The 20,553-nt window shown below is 41.8% G+C and overlaps 1 long non-coding RNA gene across 1 annotated transcript in view; it reads right to left on the bottom strand.

Moving 5' to 3' along the window:
* LOC122172536 (uncharacterized) overlaps positions 1–15,696 on the bottom strand; it is a 68,802-nt gene extending 53,106 nt beyond the window's left edge. The window contains exon 1 of the long non-coding RNA XR_010598962.1: positions 15,556–15,696. This is a non-coding gene — a long non-coding RNA (uncharacterized LOC122172536). The remainder of the gene's footprint in view (positions 1–15,555) is intronic.
* Between the last annotated feature and the right edge of the window lie 4,857 nt (positions 15,697–20,553).

Below are 20,553 nucleotides of genomic sequence, written 5' to 3'. Positions count from 1 at the left end.
ATTTAGAAACCCTTTGATAATGCTTGTGAGCTGAAAGCCAGATTCTGCAATCTTTAAACATGGACTTAGGCCCCCCTTGCTTTCAGCTTAAGGTGCCAGATCCTAAACTGGTATAAGTAGCACAGCTCCATTGACTTTCAAAGGAAGTACACTGATACACACTGGAGGACTGGGCCCAGTGGGACTACTAGGAGTGTGGTACCACGCAACATGAACATGTGGCAGAATCTGTGTAAAGTTTGCCACTGAACAATTTTAATAAATAGTTTAAAACTAAAATCCATATGAATGTTTTTGCAGAAAAAAGTGAATGTATATACACAGCCTTAATTTCTAATGCAATAGTATAGATGTATAGAGTGTAAAGCCAGAAGGGATTATTGCATAGGTTCCCAAACTGTGGGTTTCAAGCCTAACTGGAGTCACACCATCAGCAGATGGGGTTGCAGGTCCAATGGGCCAGATTTGGCCTGTGAGATGATGGCAACTGCCCCTGCATGTGTCTGGACCGGTTGCATAAATGCCACACCAGGAGGTTGCCATTTTGATTTACAAATGGCCAGCCTCTGCACAGTATGACCTGGCACATATAGTGTGTGCGAGGTCACATTATATGGAGGCTGCCATTTTGTAGATCAAAATGGCAGCCTTCTGGTGTGGTGTTGGTGGAGCAGGTGCGGACATGTTGGCTATGCAGAGGTGGCTGTGCAGACACCAGTGTGGCCATTTGTACCATCCAGGTGTACAAGCAGCCATCTAAGGCACTTGAAAGCAGAAGATCCTTATCTGTGGGCAGCAGCCTCAAAGCATCCTCTTTGCTTCAGCTGGTAGGAGCCTTTGCTAGCCTCTTCTGAGACAGGAATCAGCAGTGGCTTGTAACCTCCTTAAGGCAGGACCCATATCTTCTTTTATGCCACACTGAGTACCCTTTTGGCACTCAAGGATAAAGAATCATATTAAGTTGCTGTTTCTGTGCTGCCCTAATGTCCCCACACAGGGCTTTCCTAAGTCCTGGCCTCACTTGCTTAGCTGTGAATTCTGCTGCTTTCTGATTTGTGAGAAGAGGCACAATGAACTCATCTGCTTCAGCCTCCAGCAGTGAATCTAGTGATGCAGTTATGAATTAAAAACTCATCCAAGAAACGTGCTCAAATATGACAAGGCTTTCTTTGATTATGGCTTCCCCAATGTTTTGGTCAAGAATGAAGAAAGATCACAATGCCTATGTCACATGGTGTTATCTAGCAAAAGCATGAAGCCTAATACATTTCAACCCTTGGAAACCCTTTCACAAGGAACACACAGGAAAACCAAGATCATTTTTTCCAGCAGCAGAAAAGAGAACTTGTGTCAATAATTGCACTTCAAGAAAGCCATGTCCATCTCTGACCAACTCAAAAGGCATCATTTGATGTGAGTTACTCCATTGCACAGGCCAAGAAACCTCACACAAAACTGGAGAAACTTTGATTTTGCCAGCTGCAGTCAATATGGTGAACATATTGTGTGGCTAAGTTTCTCCACACAAGCATACCACTCTCCAACACAGTGAAGCAAAGGATTGACGTGATAGCACAGTTCAGGAAAACACATTGGTGGAGTGTCAAAAAAGACACTTTTGCTCTTCAAGTTGATATGAGCACTGAGGGTAGTGATGCACATTTCTTGGCTTTTGCGAAATACACAAGAAAAGGTGCAATTCCCCCCCAAAAATCAGTTCTGTCTCCCTCTTCCCAGACATGAGCCAGCACAAGGAATATTTGATGTACTAGATGAAAGACAAAGATATACCATGTTATCACATGGTGGGGCTTTTGCACAAATGGATCTTGGTCTATGTCAGGCCACAAAGCAGGTCTTCATGTATTGCTAAAGCAAGTTGCTCAGTCTGTTTTTGCGGAAGAACTGCATGATTCACACAGAGAACAAGTGGCATCTAAAGCTCTGAGTCCAGAGCTAGGTGAAGTTTGCAGCATGTTTCTTTATTGTGAACTACATTAAGACTCCGCCTCCTTGCATGTGTCAGTTTGTAAATCCATGTGAAGAAACTGTCTGATTCATGATGTGGTGTTATTCCACACTGAAGCTTCTTGCTTTCAAGAGGAAAAGCACTGGACAATTTTTTTGAACTGAGAGATGAGCTGTGTGCTTATACAGTGAACTACAAAGAGTGACAGGTTTCAGAGTAGCAGCTGTGTTAGTCTGTATCCGCAAAAAGAAGAACAAGAGTGAATACATTGATTTTCTATGTGACCATAGGAAGATGTGTTTTCTTGCCTATGTGTCACACACACATTTGGGAAACTGAATGAATTGAACACAAGTCTGCAAGGAAAGAACACTCACATCCTTCAGCTGAAGTATTGAATAACAGGATTCAGGAAGAAAAATTGTTTTCTGCAAGAATAATTTATTGTAAACAAATGATGAATTCTTCCTGAAGTTTTGCAAGTTCCTGGCCGACAGTGAAATTATTCAGCCTCCCACACAGGTGATGGTTGAGCATCTCAGCTGGCTGGAGGAACATTTTGCATCCTTCCTCCCACCCAACTTGGACGTGACAAAGTATGATTGGGTGTGAAACCCCTTTCAGTGTAAGTGGATTTCAGCTGCTGGTAAACGCATGGCATCAAAATAGCTCAAGAAAATTTCCTGCTATTGATTCTTGTGAGGAATGTGCACCCAACTTTCTCTCCTGGAGTTCTGGTTCAATATCAAAAATGAATATCCTGCACTCTCAACACATGCCTTGAAACTGATGGTGCCATTCACAAGCACATGTGTGTGAAGTTGGATTCAGTGCACTTGTGTCCATCGGTATTTATCTACTGTTGATGTCACAGAGATTAGATGTGCAATATCCACCATGCCATTGGACTCCAAGAAGCTGTGTCACAACACCCTCAGAGCCCATGTCACATTAGAGAGCATTAAATAACACACTTAAAGTGTGAATCCCTTGGATTTCTTGGCCACTGTGTTGGTTTGTTGCTGTCTGGGATCACAGGAAACAGTGTGCCTCAAAATAGGATCATGCAGGCAAAAAGTTGGGGAACACTTGGACTATTAGATCAATCATTCTGACCTCCTGTATATCACAGGCCATAGAATTTCACACACCCCTACCCCTGGCTGTATTGAGTCCTGTGTTGTGTTTGGCTATAGGGAATCTTCCAGAAAGGCATCTAGTCTTGATCTGAAGACAAAGAGAGTATCCACCCCTTCCTTCAGTTGTTTGTTGCAGGTAAATCACTCTGTTAAAAATCTGTGCCTCAGTTCTAATTTGAATTTGTCTGGCTTCAGCTTCCAGCCATTGGCTCTTTATATGCTGCAACTTTTCTCTGCTACTCTAAGGAGTCATTTAGTACCTGGTATAGGGCCAGGTTGTGTCCCTGACATCAAACCACTGGAGGAACAACCCCCCCACCCCACCCCTCCCCCTCCACAAACACTTTCTCTCTCATCCCAGTGGAAGAATTTGGAGGAGTCTTAACTGTCTTCTTCCCCCATAGCTCTTGTCGCACTGTCTGGAGCAGCTCACCACTTCGAGTGACTATCTCAGGGCAGATATAATCAGAAAACAGGGCAGACACCCCAAAGTGGTGATATGTTCTATAATTAAAATTTACCAAGCCAGTAACAAATGTGACCTCCTGGGTCACTCTACCAGTCTTACCATGGAGTTACAGCCAGTCCCCTTAGCCTCTCCAGTTTACCTTACCATCCAGACAAACTGAACTTTGTGATGAAAGGTTATTAAAACCTAAAATCACACCACATTAGGTTGCTCTCAGTCCCAAAGGCCTAACCACTTACCCCAGATCAATTGATACTCCAAATCTTATACCAAAGACAACACTGGAAACCAATTCTATAGTAAACTAACTACAGGTTTATTAGCTAAGAAAAAGAAATGAGTTATTGAGACGTTAAAGCAGGTGAAATATAGTAGCAGGTATATCACAGTTTGTAACTCCAAATAGTGGCAGTGGTGTAATCAAAACTGCCAGTTTCCCAAAAGTCCCTCAGGGCTACCCAGAATAACTCTGGGGAGCTCCATCTTCTCATTCAGTTATTCTGCTCTGTTTGGATTCTAACAGTCCATAGATGATGGATCATTTCTTGAATCCATATTTACAGCTCCTTTACACAGAAAGCCAGTTGAAAGTGTCTGTATTCACATTGGGTTTTTTCTTGGATGAAAGATAGTGAGGAATGCATTCAGAGTCCTTGACCTCCATCATCACACACAATGACCACTTGCTTTCAAATTAGCATTTTCTGTTAAAGTTCTTAAGTCTTTCATTAGCATTTCACAAGATTTCTTTGATGGGTAATTTAGTTACAGGGTTATACACAAATGTAAATGTTTGCTGGTACAATAGGAATAGAAAAGCAAGAACACCAGAGGTAATGACCCATTAGTTTTCATGAAGTTTAAACATCTGAACATTCAGTTACTTTGATCTATCCTAATAGCAAGTAAATTGACCTGAATATACTTATATCTAACAATCACGTTTGATCTATGCTAACACAAATGAACTAGCCTGTGGCCCTGATCTGACCTGGTTTACCAGCATCATAGCCCTGTCCTCTGAATTTTTTTTTTTTTTTTTTTTGCAGGAGTCAGTCTATGTTTTGATCATTTTTCATTTCTTTTCTCAAATTCTTAAAATTATTGCTTTTTATATTTATCCAAAAATGATAAAAAGCATCATCTGTGCTTATTAGGTCTCAATTAAATATTGTGTCCTGTTCTGGGCACCACATTTCAGGAAAAATATGGACAAATTGGATAAAGTCCAGAGAAGAGCAACAAAAATGATCAAAGGTCTAGAAAAACATGACCTATGAGGAAAGATTTGAAAAAATTGGGTATGTTTAGTCTGGAGAAGAGAAGACAGAGGAGTCAGATAAGTTTTCAAGTACATAAAAGGTTGTTACAAGGAGGAGGGAGAAAAAATGTTCTCAACTTCTGAGGATAGGACAAGAAGCAATGGGCTTAATTTGCAGCAAGGACGGTTTAGGTTGGACATTAGGAAAAACTTCCTAACTGTCAGGGTGGTTAAGCACTGGAAAACTTGCTCACAGAGATTTAAAAATCTCCAATGATGGAGATTCCACCAAGCAGGTTCGGCAAAAACACCTGTCAGGGATGGTGTGGATAATACTTAGTCCTGCCATGAGTGCAGAGGACTGGACTCACTGACCTCTCGAGGTCCCTTCCAGTCCTATGATTCTTTTGGGGTCTCTAAATTTGAAAGAGGGAGTGTGCTACATTTCATTTTTCAAAAAGCAACAGTTTAAAAATTGCTGATGCAGAATGAAAGCACTAATGGAAAGATTTGGCGAGAAGACAAACTCCTGTAAATCCACAATTTATGGAGGAAAACAATGTATTTTTGTTGTATTACATTGCATCATGAAAAGGCAGACAGCTAAAAAGTGACTAGTTTTTAAAGTGCTTATATACAAATGCTAGAAGTTGAAATAAGATGGGTAAACTAGAGTGCCTCATTAAATTAGGACATTGATATAACAGGCATCACAGAAAATTGGTGGAATGAGGATAATCAATGGGACACAGTAATACCAGGGTACAAAATATATCGGAAGGACAGAAAGGTCATGCTGGTGGGGGAAGTGGCACTGTATGTGAAAGTGTAGAATCAAATGAAGTAAAAATCTTAAATGAACCAAACTGATCCATAGAATCTCTATGGATAGTAACTCCATGCTTGAATAATAATATAGCAGTAGGGATATATTACTGACCACCTGACCAGGATGGTGATAGTGACTGAAAAGCTCAGGGAGATTAGAGAGGCTATAAAAATAAAAAATTCAATAATAATGGGGGATTTCAACTATCCCCATATTGACTGGGTACATGTCACCTCAGGACAGGATGCAAAGATAAAGTGTCTTGACACCTTAAATGACTGCTTCTTGGAGCAGCTAGTCCTGGAACCCACAAGAGGAGAAGCAATTCTTGATTTAGTCTTAAGTGCAACACAGGACTTGTCCAAGGGATGAATATAGCAGGACTGCTTGGCAATAGTGAACATAATATAATTAAATTTAACATCCCTGTGGTGGGGAAACCACCACAGCAGCCAAACACTGTAGCACTTAATTTCAGAAAGGAGGACTACACAAAAATGAGGAAGTTAGTAAAACTGAAATTAAAAAGTATAGTGCCAAAAGTGAAATCCCCGCAAACTGCATGGAAACTTTAAGATACCATAATAGAGGCTCAACTTAAATGTATATCCCAAATTAAAAAGCATACTAAGAGAACCAAAAAAGTGCCACCATGGCTAAACAAAGTTAGAGAAGCAGTGAGAGACTGCTTTGCATCCTTTAAAGAGTGGAAGTTAAATCCTAGTGAGGAAAATAGAAAGGAGCATAAACTCTAGCAAATGAAGTGTAAAAATATAATTAGGAAGGCCAAAAAGGAATTTGAAGAACAGCTAGACAAAGACTCAAAGTAATAACAAAAATTTTAAGTACATCAGAAGCAGGAAGCCTGCTAAACAACCAGTGGGGCCACTGGATGATCAAGATGCTAAAGGAGCCCTCCAGAATAATAAGGATTGTGGAGAAACTAAATGGAGTCTTTGCATCAATCTTCACAGTTGAGGATATGAGGGAGATTCCCTGAGACATTCTTTTTAGGTGACAAATCTGAGGAACTGTCCCAGATTGAGGTGCCATTAGAGGAGGTTTTGGAATAAATTGTTAAACTAAACAGTAGTAAGTCACCAGACCAGATTATATTCACCCAAGAGTTCTGAAGGAACTCAAATGTGAAATTGCAGACCTACTAACTGTAGTTTGTAACCTATCATTTAAATCAGCTTCTGTACCAAATGACTGGAGGATATCTAATGTTATGCTAATTTTTAAAAAGGGCTTCTGAGGTGATCCCAGCAATTACAGGCCAGTAAACCTGACTTCAGTATCAGGCAAGCTGGTTGAAACTATAGTAAAGAACAAAATTGTCAGACACATAGATGAACATAATTTGTTGGGGAAGAGTCAATATGGTTTTTGTAAAGGGCAATCATGCCTCACCAATCTACTAGAATTCTTTATAAAAAAAATTAATGGAGATATCTTAACTCCTAGAACTGGAAGGGACCTTGAGGTCATAGAGTCCAGCCCCCTGCCTTCACTAGCAGGACCAAGTACTGATTTTGTCCCAGATCCCTAAGTGGCCCCCTCAAGGATTGAACTTACAACTCTGGGTTTAGCAAGCCAATGCTCAAACCACTGAGCTATAGATGACCTCCTTTAAGGGGGTCAACCACCATGTGAACAAGGGGGATCCAGTGGATATAGTGTACTTCGATTTTCAGAAAGCCTTCAGAAAGGCTCTTAAGCAAAGTAAGCTGTCATGGGATAAGAGGGAAGGTTCTCTCATGGATCGGTAAGTGGTTAAAAGATAGGAAACATAGTGTAGGGATAAATGGTCAGTTTTCAGAATGGAGAGAGGTAAATTGCTGTGTCCCCAAGGTGTTTGTACTGGGATCAGTCCTTTTCAACATTCATAAATGATCTGGAAAAAGGGGTAAACAGTGAGGTGACAATTTACAGATGATCCAAAACTACTCAAGATAGTTAAGTCCCAAGCAGACTGCGAAGAGCTACAAAAGGATCTCACAAAACGAGGTGACTGGGCAACAAAATGGCAGATGAAATTCAATGTTGATCAATGCAAAGTAATGCACATTGTAAAACATGATCCCAACTATACATATAAAATGATGGGGTCTAAATTAGCTGTTACCACTCAAGGAGGATCTTGGAGTCATTGTGGATAGTTCTCTGAAAACATCCACTCAATGTGCAGCAGCAGTCAAAAAAGCGAACAGAATATTGGGAATCATTAAGAAAGGGATAGCTAATAAGACAAAATATCATATTGCCTCTATTTAAATTCATGGTATGCCCACATCTTGAATACTGTGTGCAGATGTGGTCACCCCATCTCAAAAAGATATACTGGAATTGGAAAAGGTTCAGAAAAGGGCAACAAATTATTAGGGGTATGGAATGGCTTCCATATGAGGAAAAATAATAAGACAGACTTTTCAGCTTGGGGGAAAAAAAGGGGGGATATGATAGAGGTCTATGAAACCATGACCGGTGTGGAGAAAGTAAATAAGGAAGTGTTATTTACTCCTTGTCGTAACATGAGAACTAGGGGTCACCACATGAAATTAATAGGCAGCAGGTTTAAAACAAAAGGAAGTATTTTTTCATACAACGCACACTCAGTCTGTGGAACTCCTTGACAGAGGATGTTGTGAAGGCCAAGACTATAACAGGGTTCAAAAAAGAACTAGATAAGTTCATGGAAGATAGGTCCATCAAGGGCGATTAGCCAGGATGGGCAGGGCTGGTGTCCCTAGCCTCTGTTTGCCAGAAGCTGGGAATGGGCAACGGATGGATCACTTGATGATTACCTGTTCTGTTCATTCCCTCTGGGGCACCTGATATTGGCCACCATTGGAAGACAGGTTACTGGGATAGATGGACCTTTGGTCTCACCCAGTATGGACATCCTTATGTGTGAGGGACAGAGTGGGCATGGAGATAATGTTTCATTGAGGTACTAATTATCATAATGAAAAGTGATGGGGAATAAAGCATTAGAATATTTAAACACAGTGGGCTAAATTCTGATCTCAGTTACAACTGATTTACAAGTGTAGCTTCACTGAATTAAATTAATCTCCAGTGTAGATCAGATCAGAATTTGACACATTGTCTGTAGCACCCAGTGGATTCTGTCTGGCTTCTCTTACATTATGTATAAAGTTTGAAGAGTTTGGTACATTCATATTGCACACAAGTAAATACCTTGCTGGAACTCTCCATAAAACTTTTAAATGTTTATATTGACAATGAAAAATAAAATTAATTTAATTAAAATTCCCAGTAATATTTTTACATCAACACATCTGTAGATTCATTTCCCCCAGCTTTCCAATAAAATGCAAGACAATATTGAAGATATTAAAAACCCCATGCATCAACTAGCTATTCAAGATTAGAAGGAGATTTATGTGGGGTTAGAGGGACAGATTATCCCACATATGCCCAATACAAAGTTTCTTGCACCTCGCTCTCAAGCATCTGGTCCTAGCCAGTCTTGGAGATGGAACACTGGTGTAGATCTACTGCGGGTCAGATCCAGTATAGCAATTCCTATTTGGCTAAACACATTTTACTGGTACAAAAAAGGGAAAGGTAGAAAAACAGTTCAGTCATAAAATGAATATAAAATATAAAAACTGCCAATGATGGAGAATCCAGCATGCTAGTTGGCAAAGTGTGGAGAAAAACAGCCAAGTTAAAGAGTGATCTTTAAAAACTGTCAAATTAAAGATACTGGTTGAGCTAATTTGGGCCCTAATTCAGAAAAATATCCCTACTCAGGATGACTCAACCATATGCTTAAAGTTAAGTGTATGCTTAAATCCCATTCACATCAGCGAAGGTTAAGCATGTGCTTGAAGTTAAGATTCGTAGATTCCAAGGCCATTTTTATTGTTTAGTCTGACCTCTTGTATAACCCAGGCAATAGAGCTTCCCCACAATACTTCTTAGAGCAGATCTTTTAGAAAAATGTCCAATCTTGATTTTAAAATTGCCAATGATGGAGAATCCACCACAATCCTGAGTAAATTGTTCCAATGACTAATTACCCTTACTATTAAAAATATATACCTTATTTCCAGTCTGAATTTCCAGTCAACTTCCAGCCATTGAATAAGTTTGTCTTTCTCTGCTAGACTGGAGCCCTTTATCAAATATTTCTCCCCCATGAAGTTACTTATACACTAATCTAGTCACCCCTTAACCTTCTTTGTTAAGATAAATAGATTGAACTTTTTGAGTCTATCACTGTAAGGCATGTTTTCTAATCCTTTAACCAGTCTCATGGCTCTTCTCTGAACCCTCTCCATTTTTCAAGATGCCTAAGTGCTGTCCTGAATAGGGATGGACTTAAGCATGTGCATAAGTACTTCTCTGAATGCTCCTTCTTGGACTCCTCCCTAATTCGGACACAGGAGCTTTGAGTTTATAGACACTATGAAGAGGGGCCATATGAGAAACTTGGGGCTAGACCAGATGTGGGCAAACTACAGCCCGCAGGCTGGATCCGGCCCACGAGCCATTTTAAGCCGGCCCACGAGCTCCCGCTGGGGAGCTGGGTCTGGGGCTTGCCCTGCTCCAGCATTCCAGCCAGGGGTGCTGGACTGGGAGCCGTACCATGTACTCCTTAATAGAGTGCCTCATACTGCTACCCACAGGGATGGTGCTCTACACCAAGTGCAGCCATGTCATCTTAGGCTATGATCTGATCAGAGTTCTCAAGCAACTGCAAGTAGGATTGGGCTAGTTTAGTACTTGGAAGAAAAATGTTCAAGGAGCAGCTATCTGCTACAACTAGAGAAAGTCATGTAGGTGATTCAGTGATGCACTGAAACAGTGTTCTACATAACATAGGATTAGCCAGCACTGTGCTGCTGGAAGTGCTGTCAGGCATAACACTGAGGTCCCACCCATTGGCCTGATCCTGCTCCCATTAAGACATTTTCTTATTAACTGGGCCCGATATGTGGTCATGATATATCCCCAGTTGCTCTTTGCAAGATTAGGGGTGGTATCCCCTCATATTAATCAAATACATTATTCCTGGATGGACTTATTGTGTTAGCTATTCTTTGCTTCCCTAAATTCTCCTTGTATTTTCAGTTGGAGATAGTGCTCTTCATGTCCTGCCCTAAGCTGTTGCTTTGTATTTCTGTGCACTATTAAATGGATGCTGTACTCTGCCCCAGAAGTCATTGCATTTCAGTGATGGGGAAAGAGAATCCTGACTGGTTTATAACACTTTGGAATAAATGGAACTGTATAAATGTAAAATATAATTCAGAGTGATTCTCCATCTCTTTGGATTGCAATGCAAGGACAAGATGGTCAGCAGACCAAAAGGTTTATGGCTGTATTTAACACTGATCTGAAAGCTCTAAAGCAATCTCTTTGTGTCTCCTACTACTTGAAAGATTTTTACTAGATGAAACTGTTCTTAACATGCCACTCAATTAAAAGGCTTATAGGGTTTTTCTGCCTTAAAAATGAAAGCCCAGGAAAACCTGTTGTAACTCCTCAGTTATCTTTATCAACCAAACTGAAACATGCCCATAAAGATGATAAATGCTATTATTACTTTAAATCCTTTCTACAAGTTCCAAAAAATGCTGACAAGTCACTAATCCCAATAAAATATATGGAAGTTAATTATAAGTCAAGCATGCAGAAGTCATCCAGTAGATTGTAATCAACAAGATTCACTGAATGAACATTTTGTTCCTTGCTGTTAGAGATAAGTAATTCTCTCCCTCCTCTTCCCCTTGACATAACTTCCAATAACAATAGACACAAAAATAAAAACCAAATGATGCAGTTATTGGAAAGAAAAATAAAACACATCTTTCCTGTCTGACACCCAGCAGAAATCCTCTAAATCTTCCAAAATTGCAAATGTTGTCCTCCTGGGGTACTATCCTCCTAGCCACAGGCTTCGTTATTACCCAACGAAATACACTCCCTATAAGAAAAGGCAAGCAGTGAAACATGTTCCACAAAGACATGCACCTGTGGACTGCATTTCAAAATCTGGCGTATGGGACAAGTAGGACACTTAGCCTTCCTAGTTGAGTTTATGGTGGAACCACTATCTTGTTATTAAACTGTTGTATGCCTTTGTATCACATCAAAGACATAAAAAGGCACTGTATATGTTGAAGTTATAGCAATTGTTGCTTTGATCTGTCAGGCACTAGATGCTGCTGTTTGCATTGGGCAGGAGTTCTGAGAAGCCCTTTACTGTCAGCCTATCAAATGTTGCAGAGTCAATATGGTTCTGGCCACCAATACTAAGGGGCTAAATCATCAGGCCTATATTAAGGGAAAGAAAGGTCCTTCTCCGTGGATTGCTACCTCCTGTGCAGGGTTGCCAGCCACCACAGTGGCACCATCCCCCCTGAGAGTGGACCCTCCAAAGAGCCCACTCCAGGGGGAAGGATATTCACAGTAGGGAAGAGGCAAGTTGGGAGGAGGGAGAGGGACAGAAGTGGGGCTAATGGCTGCACATCTCCCCTCCTAGCCTTGTGAAAAACCAAGCAGAAAGTTTTTCTAGCCCCTTTGGTGCTGGTGCATCTAAAGTAAAGATTTCTCTACATTATCCCAAACCCTTGTTTATCCAAACTTAATCAGCATTCCCCTGACATACAGATAGAGGAGCTAGGACAGTGCTCAGTTAACTAACAATAGCGTTCATACGGTAATGTGCAGTCCACTGCTCTGTCCATACTACAGTTAATTACCCCAGAGCAGCACTTCCCTTGCTATCAGGAGACAGTTCTTCAGTGTAAAAGAAGGCAGATGGATCACAGACACCCACCAAGTCTTTCAAAGGTGAACTGAAAAGCTTTGCTACATGATTTTCTTTTCAAAATATTTAAGATCACAAATCAAGAGGTGTGAAATTTACCCCCGTCAAGGGATTAAGTGGGACTTTGATAGAAAGCCTACATGTACCTATGGAATCTCAGACTAGTCAAATCAAATACAGAATTAAAAACACGTAGTTATCTTTAAAACAAGATATCTGAAAATCATTATGTCCTGTCATTTACCTACCTGCCAAAACCTTCAAAATTGCATGTCCCCTACAAGAATTAACAATTACATTATACATGCAGCACTCAAAGTAATGCAAGAAAGAGCTGTGTTAAGGTCTTGTTCTGATTCCTTATCTCTAAAGAAGGGCCACCCCCAAAAAGTGGGATATCTGTCCACCAAGAACAGGTGTATGTGTGTGTTTCACTATGATAAACTCATACAGAAACATTACATCAGACAAGGCAAATAATACAGTACAATGATATATCATTTGCTAACTCTAAAAAAAAAATCTATATGCAGCAAAGTAATTGCTAGCTTAAAATTCATGAGCACCCATCAAAATTTCATAAAATAAATTAAGAAGGCAGCTGGTACAATAAATCATTCCTCCCTACTTTTCCTGGTTAAGTGTATAAAACTGCTTTCAGCAAAAATTACTTCCCATGCCAGAAACCATCTTAGCAGTGAGAGCAATTGGGGAGTGGAAGATTAGAAATAGCCTTAATTAATAACATAGTACTGTAGGGTGTGCACAACACCTTAAGAGTCAGTGCTTGCGCCACCAAAATTGCCATTCTGGTAGCATTTTACACAAGTGTAAGTGACTGCTCAAGGTGCAAACAGGTGAGATTCAGGCCCCAATTTTTCAGTCTCTCAGGTCTATGGAGAGCTTAATTATGATGATTATTTTGTATGAGCATCCTTACTCCCATGAAGAGGCACACGAGGGCTGCTTGATAGTCTCTGAAGTCCGGAACAGTAGAGGCCCATAGAGGAGTGTGGAGTCCATGCAAATTGGTTCCCTACCTGTTCACCAAGTCTCTGCTGGCTCCAATTCCTCTCTGTCCACTGCTCAAGGAAACACAGACTACTAGCACCCTAGGACAGCAGTAACTCCTGTGCAACATGTAATTCAGCCCTTTCACTGTCTCCACAGCTGTCATGGAACCAGAAAGACTACCTCCTCATAGAGGGACATTAGGGAAAGCACAGCTCCCTTCCCCTTAATGTCACTTTACACCGCAGTGGACTGTGATGGGATCAAGGACTCTACCTCTGGGTAATGGGATGGAGCTGGGTGCCCATGGAAAAATGCCCAGAAATGGGAGTTTGGAAGGAAACAAATGGAGCATCAAGGCTGGCTTTGTACCCAGAGGCTGGCCTCTACCATTTTGATCCATTTACCATCCCACAGGAGTGGGGCTCAGTGGGGTTGCACAGCCATAGCAGGGCTGCTTATCTGCACCACAGGTGGGTCAGAATTTGGCCCCTTTGTATTAGCATGGACAGGCATTGCTTCCACACAAACTGCAGCTACTGAATTTCCCTGAGAGGGCTCAGGCCAACTTCCATTGACTCCACTGAGAATTCGATCCGGCCCCATCATCTGTGCTATTGTGTTTTATGGGATCCATTAGCAAAGATCACATTTGAGATCATTACACACAGCTCATCAGGCAAAACACATGCCATTAGTTTGTGATGTAAATTCAGACCTGCAGAGGTAAAAGACTAGCCTAACACTAACTGGTGTTTATAAAGTGACAATAGGCCCTAAGTGGAAAATAGTACTTTTCCACAACTTTTTTTTAAGCAATGCAATTTCACATCAATCACACATTATGTGTTTTGCAGCAGTAGATTTAGCTGCATTGTTTTTATAAAGGGAAGATGATGTTTATTAACTCAGCAGTGCCACTTAATCCAGCCAAAGTTGGATTGTGAGAGCTGCCATAAATTGCCGGAAATAGGGAGCTACAACACTGAAAAGTTATTGTGCTTCCATCCCAAATTGCAAATGAAGCATCACTTGATACCACTCCCAGACTCAATCAGCAGTTTCTCCAGGAAACTGTTCTTGTTCATTTTTTTTTAATTATAAAGAGAAGTAGAGCACTTCAATCATGTTTATGTTTACTTCTCTCATCCAGGCAAATTAAGCTGTTTTCCACCACTTCAACTTTTAGGCCTGCACATTCTAGATCTTTTATTTTATTATATTTCACATATAATATTATCAGGCATCAGGAAATATATATGCACAAAGCATTTCATTTAGTACTAATTTATCACCCTTATCTTAACACTGAAGATTATCTTTTTCTAAATATTGCCTTTTTAATTTTTCCCACATCACACAATCACACCAAACTGTGAAGCAGCAAGGATACCTGGGACAGAGTTAAGGTTTTACTGGCTACCTTAACTCTGCATTTCCATACTTCCCTCTACTTATTTTATCTATTGTTTGTTTCTCACCGAATGCTCTCTGTGCCATGAAATAAAGACAGTCTCTGCTTCAAAGAGTTTATAGTTCAGTAATGACAGGATGCATTGGGGAATCCAGAAGTGGGGTTCATTTAAACTTTATTTGGTTTTTAGATCTAGATATAGCAGTAGCTTTAAGTATGGATATAAGGCTAAAGATTTTCCCCCCAGATATAATATGCTCACTTTCTACAGGCATTGTGGAAGAGTAGGGTTTTAGGAGGGATCTGAATGAGGAGTGGGTGGTGACTTGCAGAAGTGGAGTTGGGAGGTCATGCCCACATAAAAGTAGCCACATGGGAAAAATGCATGGAGATGGGAGTTAGGGGATGAAATTAACAGACAAGGCTGGGATCACAGTGTTACCCGGGGTTCTTTCAACCCAAAGCTCTTGGTAACTTTTACTCTATGTGAGGTGGTGTCAGAAAATAAATCAGGGGAGACACGGCCGACCGCTAGATGGCTGGCACAAACAGGACAACACAAGAGGGCTTTCACTTAAAGCTAAACTTTACTTAGTCTCGAGCACTTACACATCTGCAACAGGTTAGTAAAACACCCCCAACCCTCGATAATTACCAAAGCTGAGTGTGGCTCTTGAGTGGCACAGCAGCAGCCCGTCTGCCGGTGGGGAACACAAGATGCATCCAGAGGGAGAGTCCAGTCCTGAAGAGTTCCCCTACCTCAAACTTTTTCCCTTTATTTATACATTAGCAATAGAATGACATGTCCCTTAAAGAAAATTCATTAAGCAAGCAGTTCCAATGGTCAAGCAAGAGGCTTCCTTGATTATTGATTAACCAGGTGTGGGTTTTTCCCAGAGTTTGCAGCCTTGAGACCCTGTTAGACACATTCCTCAGGGCACAGCCTGCTCTTCTAAAATGCACGTATCAACAGCTTCAACACAATTCTTATCAGGAAGTATGCGTGGTCAAGCTGCCCTTTCTGTGGCACCCAAAACCCCCTTCCCTCCTTCCTTGGTTAAGCTAAGCCTGCTGACTTGGCTGCTTTTAGCAATAAGCAATAGGGGGTTCAGGCACTTTACTGGTTTGCTGACATCTCCCCTTACAACAGTTCCAAGGAAGGATATAACAGAGACCAAGGTGTAAAGCAGGGAAGTTTATGGAGAATTTTGAAGGAAGGGAAAAGGTTGAACTTAGATTAAAAGCTAGTTGAGGGATGCCTGGGAGGTGGGGGAGGTGGTTAAACTGACAGGTGAGATGAGAAAGATAATTCTGGCAGCCACATTTTGGATGAATTAGAGCAGGGTGATGTGGGTATCTCTGAGCTGAGGTTTTTTTAAATTTTAACCTTAACCTGTTTCCTGCTTTGTTGTTGTTAACTGCAGCATTTTCCTTCTCCAGCCCATCAATCTTAATTCCAGTTTTACAAAGATTTGTCTGGAAATTCCATTAGTTTTTAAGATATTTTATAAATTGTTCTGACACTAACTCCCATTATTGGAAGGGATTTGTTGCTGTTCTTCTGAAACATTAAAGTGGCATAAGTCATCACATCAACTTTTGCAGGATTTGTATGTATATCAGGACAGCATACAGGGTTTCCAGGTGTGGCAGGAATTTCTGTAGCATTTAGTGGCAGGACTCTTTTGAATGCTGAAGCCTCTGGAAGATCAGCTATAAACTTTAGGAAGTCAAAGATATTACAGCCATTGGAGATATTGTAATGACCACATTAGACGATGCAGACTAATATCTGCATCAGACCATGCATGCTTAAAGCTGGCTTGCAGTTGTTAGGAACGCACACTTGTCAAGTTTAAGACACATTACCATTTGAGTAGGACTTACTCATGCAAACAATCCCTTTAACTTCACTTGGACTCCAAAAGTGAGAAAGTGCTATTTGGCACAAGTAAGGGTTGCAGATTCAGACCGTAAAAAACACACCAAACTTTCACAAACGAGTAAAAGGAATTGGTCCTCATTGAAAAAATAGAATTTGGGTTCAGAAATCAGGAAATCCAAAATCATGTCATTGCTTCTTGGCCATAGGGCATGTATACACTACAAAATTAAGTCAACCTAACTTACGTCGGCATACTGTTGCCACAGTAATTACATTGCTTGTGCATGTCTACACTTTGCTCCGTTCTGTCGATGGTGCACATTTTCACCAGGAGTGCTTGCACCAATTGAACTAGTGGGGCATTGTGGGAAGGCTTCTGAAAGCCAGCAGCAGTCGATGCAAGCAACACAGTGTCTACACTGACACTACATCAACATTGACTTTGCCACTCATGAGGTGGAGTTAAGTCAGTGTAGTGTGCGCGTTATGTTGGTGGGAGCAAAATTTTAGTGTAGATACTTACAGAGTTAGGTTGACATAAGCTGCCTTGCATCAACCAGCTCTGTAGTGTAGACCAGGGCTTAGTGCTAAGTCATTTCTCTCCTCCTCACCGCTCTGTGATTATGCTCATGTAACCACTAATCTAAGATGAAATCCTGGCCCCAGTTAACCTCAATGGCAAACTCTTCACTTCAGTGAGGCCAAGGTTTCACCCGTATTCTTGGGAACAAATATTTCTCTGATGAACTCATCATAATGTCAAGAAAAGGTGGGTGAGGTAATATCTTTTATTGGACCAGCTTCTGTTGAAAGACAAGCTTCCAACCTTCCCAGATCTGAAGAAGAGCTCAAGAGTTTGTCTCTCACCAGCAGAAGTTGGTCCATGTAATGGGGTCAGCACCCACTTCTCATGAACTTCCCCCATCCCCTTTGGAAGATTCCATGTCTGCAGCTTCTCAGTTTGGGAATGGAGAGGCACCCCCCTCTGACAAGCAGCCCACAGCCAACATTTTCTTTGTTAGGTCTTCAGTGACTCAGCCCTCCATCCAAGTCACACATGCTGTCTCTAGATGGAACAAAAACAAACAAACCCCTTCTGGGGTATACAGTCTTTACCTTTCTGTCAAGGTTTCCTCCCTAGAGACACTGTCATCATGTAACAGTCCAACAAGGGGCCATCACAGTACTTTCAGTTGGTATGTTCTTTTTTGGAAAACCTACCTGGGCTCAGTCTTTAACCAGACCAACAGGGCCCATCATGTTACCCTCACCTGGTCTGGCTAGGTTCTGGGTTCAGGCCTTGTTCAGTCTCCTTAGCCAGCCCAGAGCTCCTTCTTAGCTCCCCAGGTCTTCAGTAGCCCTCCCTGGGCTCAGTCTTGCCCACACTGAACTGTCCATGGTCCTGCTACTCTTCCAGCCATCCAGTTCCCCTCTTCCAGCTTCAGGCAGCAACTGACTGCTCTGCCGCTTCTGGTCCTTTTTATATGGCCCTTCTGGCCCCTGATTGGCTGCTCCAGCAGCCCCTCTGATTGGCTTCTCCCCTGCAGCCACTCCAGGCCACCTGGAGAACTTCTCCTCTGCTCTGTTCTGGGGCAGGGTGAGGCAGGGCAGTAAGGCCTCCAGCAGGGGGCCTCAGGGCCTAGTCCACCCCATCACAGTCCAATAAAAAACATTGCCTCACCCATCTGATCCCTCTAGTATCCTGGTACCAACACAGCTGCAACAACAGTGCAATCATCATAATGTCCTCATTCCCCTAAGGATTATTAGAATTAATTTCCAAAGATTTAGTCTTAGTGGTATATGACTGTGCTTGTCATATGTTATTCAAACTACTATAATTGGAATTCGCCAGGGACACTAAGGTACCTAAATATCATTATAAGCACTTATGTCCAAATTTTAGGTGCCACTGGCATTCACAAACCCACTGTTCAGTTGCCGCCTAATATCCTGAAGCACCTACTTTTCCACCATTAGAGTCCCCAAGGGGTATATAAATATGTATTGGAATAGAGGCACTGGAACCTCTCACTTCTCTGATAAGTGTCCTAACCACTATGCTATGGGGTCATTCTAAAACTCTGGCTCAATGAATATTTATACAACATGGAACAGCTTCAGCTGGAGAGATTGAAACAACCCTGCCACAGGAGAGTCCAGAGCCCTGCACTCCCCTGGGAGGTGGGAAGCCCAAATTCAAATCCCTGCTCCATATGAGGATCAGGGTAGATTTGAACCCAGGTCTCCCACATCCAGAGTGAGTGATCTAACTAGTGGGCTAAAAGTTATAATGGGAGTGCTACTACCTCCTCGTTTTTTGTTGAGAAAAGTGCGTAAGATGGGTCACTCCTAACTCCAGGAGAGGGTTCATGGCTGTAAATCCTGAGTGGAGAGAGATGCCTAACTCCGGTCGAGGGGTGGCCACACCCATCTCCTCAACATTTCCTACTGACTAGTTTAGGGGGCTCCCTGCTCACTCTGCCAGCTTTGGTGAATCCCATTCTTAGGGGCCTAACTTTTCCCATACATTGTATAGGGAGCCTGGATGCCTAAGTCAGGGATGTGAATTTCACTAAGTGATAGGGCACTTAGAAGTCCCCCTTGTGAATGCCAACCTAAATGTCCACAAATCTCCCATGCAGGTGCTGACTTCAGAATCCCAGAAGGCAGATGAATGCATTTTCATCTCTATGTGAACAGATGGCAGACTGCACTTACAACTATCTTAGGAGGCAAAATGATTATACAGAAATACTTTTTAAAGCAAAAGATTCTAAATAGCTCCAGAGAAAGCCAGAAATGCAATAGCTGAGAATCATTACAATTATGCCTTCTAGAGATTCTTAAAGTGAAAGCTGTTACTGAAATATAATAACATGTTGTACTTGGACTGAGGACAGAAACAGAAGCGAAGCCAATACACCAATTTGTATAACAGAGTCCCCCATTTAATTAAGTTAGTTCAGAGAGATAAATATGACAGGATGCTAAATATCCAGCTGTACAGCACATAGGAGTTCTAAACACAGCTTTCCTCCTATCCACCTCTCACTGCCTAAGCTTTGCCTGCTCCTCCATTCTCAATGTTCCCCTAGAAAAAATATGTAGAGGACTCAGGGGCACTGACCACCGCAATCCTAATACTGGCCCAGTGCAGCAGAGAGACCCTGAGAGAGCAGAGGTTGGTGAGCAAGTGCCCTGCAATCACACCACAGTGGCAGCTCCTGTCTCACAGGGCTAGGCCTGGCTCCCTACTCCAGACATTGCAACCGGGCACACGGGATCACAGCGCCATTCAGGTTTGGCCCAGCCAGCCCTTCATCATGATGTACTTTTTGTTGAAAAATGGAAATATTTCAATTTTGAAATGCCACCATGGTGCCTCCTGGGAGTTGTAGTTGGGTGCCTCATGTTCCCATTCTCTTCTATGGGCCAGGCTCCCCTGATGGACTTCAACTCCCATGATGCATTGCACCAAGAAAGGAGACTAGTTCATCATGGGAGATGTATGTATGCTGCCACATATTCCTAGTCTCCTCTACAGGCCACACTCCCAGGTCAAAGAACAACACCCAAGAGGCACCAGGGAAGAAGTTCAGAACTGAAATGTTCCCGTGTTCAGCTGAAATAATTCAATTTTTGATTTTCACCAAAAACTCAAAAATGTCCATGGAAAATTTTGACATGAGATTTCTGTTTTGTTTTTTTTCCCAACAGTTTCTGCAGAAAAATAACATTTTCTGACCAGCTCTAAGAAGCATCCCT

This window comes from Chrysemys picta, chromosome 2 (assembly GCF_011386835.1).
Source record: "Chrysemys picta bellii isolate R12L10 chromosome 2, ASM1138683v2, whole genome shotgun sequence".
Lineage (NCBI taxonomy): Eukaryota > Metazoa > Chordata > Testudines > Emydidae > Chrysemys > Chrysemys picta.
Note: the sequence above shows the minus strand (reverse complement) of the source record. Positions and strands in the feature narration are given on the sequence as shown.